We start from the raw sequence: 6214 nt of genomic DNA on the forward strand, positions 1-6214 counted from the left end.
TTTTGTATTGTATTTATGTAGTTATTACTGTTTATCATTTGTATTTGTAAAGACATGAATCGAACACTTCTTTGCTGGAAAAGGGTTACTTCAGTTGTGACTATATAAGTAGTATCTGTTCACAAGACTGCGTGCCAACCGTTCGACTCGCGCGAATGAGCAGTCATATCATATCATATCATATCATATCATATCATATCAATATCAAGGCGTGCAGGCCTGGCAAGGCCTTTTGCCCGGTTGAAGTGGCGAAGAAAAAGAGAGTCCCCACCAATGTCCGTTGCATTTTTCAACATTGAGTGCGCAATGCTTGAAAAATCAAGACTGAAATATGTAGATGAGTTTTGTATTAAAAATTTTGTTAACGAATATCAAGATAATTTTAAAATGTATTCACTGTTCCTGAGGAAACAACGTCTTGTGACAAATTATTCCAAACATTTGTTTTAAAATGTTATGTAATACTTGCATGAGCACGAACGGGAAGTAATGCTGCGTCATTAGGAGATGTTCGAAGTCAGTACAGGCCATACTGTCTCTGGCCGGCAGATTCGTGAAGACAAAATTCAGTTTGGACAAAATTCATGTGTGATCGCCAAGTACGAACGACACACACCATCTGATCCTGAGCCACAAGGTACCGGCGGTATATCCAGCCAATCCAGTTTCCGTGAAGGTCCGGTCCGGCTGGGTTCGAATCCCGCTCTCTCCCTTTCTTCCAAGTTTGACTGGAGAATCAAACTGAGCGTCTAATCATTCGGATGAGACTGACAATAAACTGACAGAGGTTCCGTGTGCCACGACAGCGGTTCACCGCGAGTTGGTGCACTGAAAAAGAACCCATGGCATGAAAACTGTTGTCCTCTGGCACTGAATAACTTGAACATTCATCAAAAGAAATCCACGAGAGACATCAGAAAAATTATACACAAATATAATCATGCATGCACTCAATTCCTGACAAGCGCGTTGGGTTATGTTACTTTCAGGCATCTGTCTAGCAGAAGGTGTGGCATATCATTGTACAATGGACTGATTTGTCCGTCGGCGGGAACACCTCCTTGAGAAACTCGTTCAGTGAAACCGTTAATCTTAGTCCTCTTCGACGGCGTCAGTCTCTTACTTACGTAGATGAATGAATGTGGGAGTGATCAGCCCGAACTGCTTGACATGTACTCTTCGGCACAGAGTTGGAGCAAGCTGAAGCTTATATTTCACGGCATGGAGTTGACCACTGTGGGTCACTGATCTGAAGCATTCTTTCTTTTGTTTTCTCTCAAGTTCTTCTTCGCCGTCAACCCTGTGAAGAGTCATGCATGTTTATAGGGGCGCAGCACTGAAGAACTGTTCACTAGATTCTTCTAGCTCTGTCGGTTTTGCCAGTGTCAAAGCCCGAGTCTGCAAATGATTTCCCGACCATTCATTCTGCAATGTTAATCCAATGTTGTTGGTTTTTTTCCTGTTTTTCCCTCCGCCGTTTTGATCCTTCCCTCAAGAGTTTCCTATGCATCCGGTCGGGAATTGTTTCAGCAAGGTCATTTATAATTGGATCTTATTGTTATTTGGTCATACCAACGTAGTTTTCTTTTCTTAACTGATGTCAGCAGGTCTTCAAACTGCTAAAGATAGATTCCAGGTAAGTGAACTGTTAAAAAAAAAAAAAATCACACACCACCTCCCAGTCCATGGACAGTTTGATTGGTTGATTGATATGGATACTTATATAGCGCTTATCCTCGGTCGGAGACCAAGCTCTAAGCGCTTCACAAACACGGGATTATTTGCACAACAGGCTGCCTACCTGGGTAGAGTTGACTGACGGCTGTCACAGCGGTGCCGGCGCTCATCATTCGTTTCCTGTGTCATTCAATCAGATTTCAGGCACGCACACATACACACTCAGACAGACGTATAACATTTCACGTGTATGACCGTTTTGTTTATTTACCCCGCGATGTAGACAGCCATACTCTGTTTTCGGGGGTGTGCATGCTGGATATGTTCTTCAGTGACATGGATTACAAGATCTTTAACGTGCGTATTTGATCTTCTGCGTGTGTATACACATGAAGGGGGTTCAGGCACTAGTAGGTCTGCACATATCATTGTTGACCAACAGTGACGATAATAATGGTGTTCCGCTGGTTGCCAACTTGGTTTTCTCGGAGCTGATTTCCATGCCATGTAGGCCTATTCTCGATGTTATAGCGAAGGTTGGTGATGGTTCTTCTTCAAGTGCGGTGTTTATATGATCTTCAAGTCCGCCAGTCATGATGTGTTCCTGTAATATGTTGGAGAATGTGAAAACATATTTAATGTTCTTCCTCATTATCAACCTTGTGCATTTCCAATTGTTGTTGGTATTTTTCTTTCCTCGAACCAGAAAACAAGTGTATTGATGATGCATGAATGGAAGTGAACATGTTTTTTTTTTCCTGTTTACAATACATTGAATTTTGATACATTAAAACTGAAATCGAGATTCATAATGGAAAACAGGAAGAATAGAACTCCATTATTGTATTCCAACCCGGCTACACAACGGTCACTGATAAAAAGAAATTAAAAAAGAGCAGTGTTACAACACACACATCACTTCAACTATCACACACACACACACACACACACACACACACACACACACACACACACACACACACACACACACACACACACACACACACACACACATCGACGCATGCGCACACATTACTGAAGACGGTATAGGGTCGGAGGGGGTAAAAACCTGTGCGGTTTAAAACTGGTATTGTTTAAGTGTTTGAGCAGACATGTTTTAAGAATAGATAGGAAAGAGTGGAACCGTATCTGAATTTTATGAAAGAACAAATAACAATTTCCAGAACCAAGAACCGTAGTGTGCAAATGATCAGAAACCTCTATCGTGGCCTTGCGTCGCGGGTAACGCGGGACTGATTTCAAATGACTTGCGCCGGTTTGTCGGACGAAAAACGCAGGCCATCCAGGGCGATGTGGACTATTTATCTTTACAATATGAGAAAGGTAAAGAGGGTGCAGAACAATAAACTGAAATATATTTCATAGGCCAATAAGCCATTTTAGAAGGGCGCAACAGCCGAGTGGTTAAAGCGTTAGACTTTCAATATGAGGGTCCCATATCCGAATCTCGATCGGTCACAGTGCCTGGTGGGGAAAGGGTGGAGATTTTTTCCTGGTGATCTCCCAGGTCAACAGATGTGCAGACAGACTGCTCGTGCCTGAACCCACTGATCTTAGATCACTGAGTGGCCTGAACCCCCTCCGTGTGTATACGCATGCAGAAGACAAAGTACGCACGTTGAAGATCCATCAATCCATGCCGGCTTTCGGTGGGTTCAGTTACGGAAACAAGAAGAACACACAGGGCATGCACCCCTCATCCGCCGAAAACGGAGTATGACTGCCTACATGACGGAGGTATAAACGGTCATACACGTAAAACCCAATAAGATGTTCGCTGACAACACCAAGTTGTTCATTAGAAGTGACACTCAGACGGGCACACAAGAGCTCCGGGAAGATCATGTGAAACTTCGGGACTGGTCAAGAAAGTGGCTCCTCAAGTTCCTCAGTCTCATAGAAGTGCTGTGTACTGAGACTAGGTAGACAGAGTAAGCCAGAGACTGACTACTACATGGAGGAACGAACGACTGATGGCAGCCCATCTAGGCTGAGGCCAGCAGAAAGTGAGGCAGAAAAGGATCTAAGCGTCACATTAGACAGGAAACTGGCATTCAAGCAGCACGTGGCACAGTCAACTGCAAAGGCAAACCGCACAGTTGGGGTAATCCGCCGATCGTTTGACTACCTCACAGAAAAGACCTTCACACAGCTATGCAAGAGCCTGGTTAGACCACTCCTAGAATACGGTCACTGTGTCTGCCGGGCAGCCTCTGTCAAAGTCTCTCTGTAACGACATTGAGGACGTTCAGCGACGAGCCACAACACGCCTGGGCCACATCAGGGACAAACCCTGCCCCTAGAGACTGGGGATCTTGAGACTACCCAGCTTGGAGCACAGACGACAGAGGGGAGATCTGATCGAGGTGTATAAATACCTCAATGGATATTACACCACTAAGAGACCACAGTTCCAGTTATCTGACATGCTGAACCTCCAAGGCAACTCTATGAAGCTGTCAAAGACCACGTTTCACCTCAACATCAGGGGCAACTTCTTCTCACAGAGAGTGACTTCAGCATGGAACGAACTTCCAGATCAGTCACAGCACCATCAGTCGCCGCCTTTAAAAGACGCCTTGACAGTCATTGGAAGGACCTGCCAACCATTTATGACCCTCAGTGCATTCGATGTGCCTCAGGGAACTGCTAGCCACGCATGCTAAGTATAACTGTTAACTTGGAACGTGAACAGGTCTGTTACAAGGCCTCGACCACGAGCACGTCAAGTCAAGTCAAGTCAAGTCAAGAGTGAACGTGGGAGTCGCAGCCCACGATTGCAGATGAAGATCGAAGCGTCCCGAGTAAAGCGGGATTTCAGACATGCGTTTGTCGGGTGAAGAACGTACGCAGGCCTGCCAGGGCGAGGTGGACTGTTTGTCTCTGTTATGTAGGAAAAGTAAGAGGGTGCACAATAAGTCAATGAACTGAAACATACAAGCATTTTGAACTTTATTCTCTCAGACACTGGAAGCCAGTGTAGTGTATACACAAAAGTGGAATACACGGTTGTTTGCAATTGAGAGGCTTTCATAAGTAGCCTATATTATAAGTTATAGCTGCTGGATGGTATTGATGAGCTTTTGCCCCATGTTAGATTTCATTTATCTACCCCCGAAAATGAAGTACGGATGTCTACATGACGGGGTTATAAACGGTCACTGTACACTTAAAAGCCTGCACTCGTGTATGTGTACATACGAGTGAATGACGTAGGAGTTGCAGCCCACGAACGAATAAGAAAAGGAGAAGAAGAAGATTTCGTTTACCTAATCAAGAAAATTAAGGTGACACTGAAAGCATAAAGGCTTCGGCAAAAAGGTTTTTTCTTGTGCCCCATGGGGGCGTCGTAACGTTACATACATACATATTTTACATATACCATACAATCAATAAGAGCGATGTCAAAAGAACAAAGAGAAAAAACAACAAAAAAAGGCCAATAAGCACAGACAATATACATTAATAAATAATTCATCCTCATCCATTAACAACGGACGTAACTTTACCGAAAGGAACTACAGTTGGAAGAAAACAAGTGTTTTTAGTTTTAACAATATTCATTTATTTTTTTCGGAAAACAATAAGTGGAATTTTATTGGAGTTTTGGCGGTTTCTATAATATCTAGGTAAATACTAATGTCTGTCACTTTCAGGACACACAAACAAACAGTGAAACTCATCAGCAATGTCGTTTGTGGAACATTTATCACAGATTCTTTCGTTTCTTGGTAAAATGTTGAAACGCTGACTATTAACAAGTAAAGCATTATTGGTTGTGCTAAACTTTACTGACTGGATAACACAGTTATTTGGTAACACCGTAAAGTAAGCATCTTGACCAAAATTTGGCTTAAACATCCTATAATATAGTATCTTTATCTACATGTCTATACCAATCTTGCAAAAACTGATCCGTTCTAAACAAGATTTAACCTTCTCTTTGAACCACGTGGGATGTACTTCAAGACTGTGGTGGTTTAACCAGAAACTACTTAATCCAATTTCATTCAAGATATTGTGAATACATTTAAGGTGTTGGTTCTGGAGTATGTTTGTGATGTATAAATGGAAGAGGCATTTGTAAACAATCGAAGATAGTTTTGAAGGACCTAGGTTAGTAACAAACTTAAACCAAAAAATGAAAGTATTCTGGTTTTTACAAATACAGACACAGGGCTACTGCCGACCAGGCTCCATCAAATCTGAAAGTCAGCCTGCAACGTGACGCACCGGCACTGAGAGACTGCATGCGCTCTGACTGGCTGCAGTGGACTGTTTAGCCACCGCAGACACTATTCACTGGCAAGCTCATCTACTACTGACGTGAATACCAACAAGTGCGGTCCACTTAGAGGCCACACACACATTAAAAATATGTTAAAAGACAACGTACATTTAGAGTATGTAAACTACGACCAGCAACATGTCACTGTTAAATCTGAAAATGGAATGTGTTCCCCGGGCATTACGATTACCAATAATTGTAGCGATTATTATTATTATTATTATTATT

The sequence above is a fragment of the Babylonia areolata genome, chromosome 7 (genome assembly GCF_041734735.1).
Source record: "Babylonia areolata isolate BAREFJ2019XMU chromosome 7, ASM4173473v1, whole genome shotgun sequence".
NCBI lineage: Eukaryota > Metazoa > Mollusca > Gastropoda > Neogastropoda > Buccinidae > Babylonia > Babylonia areolata.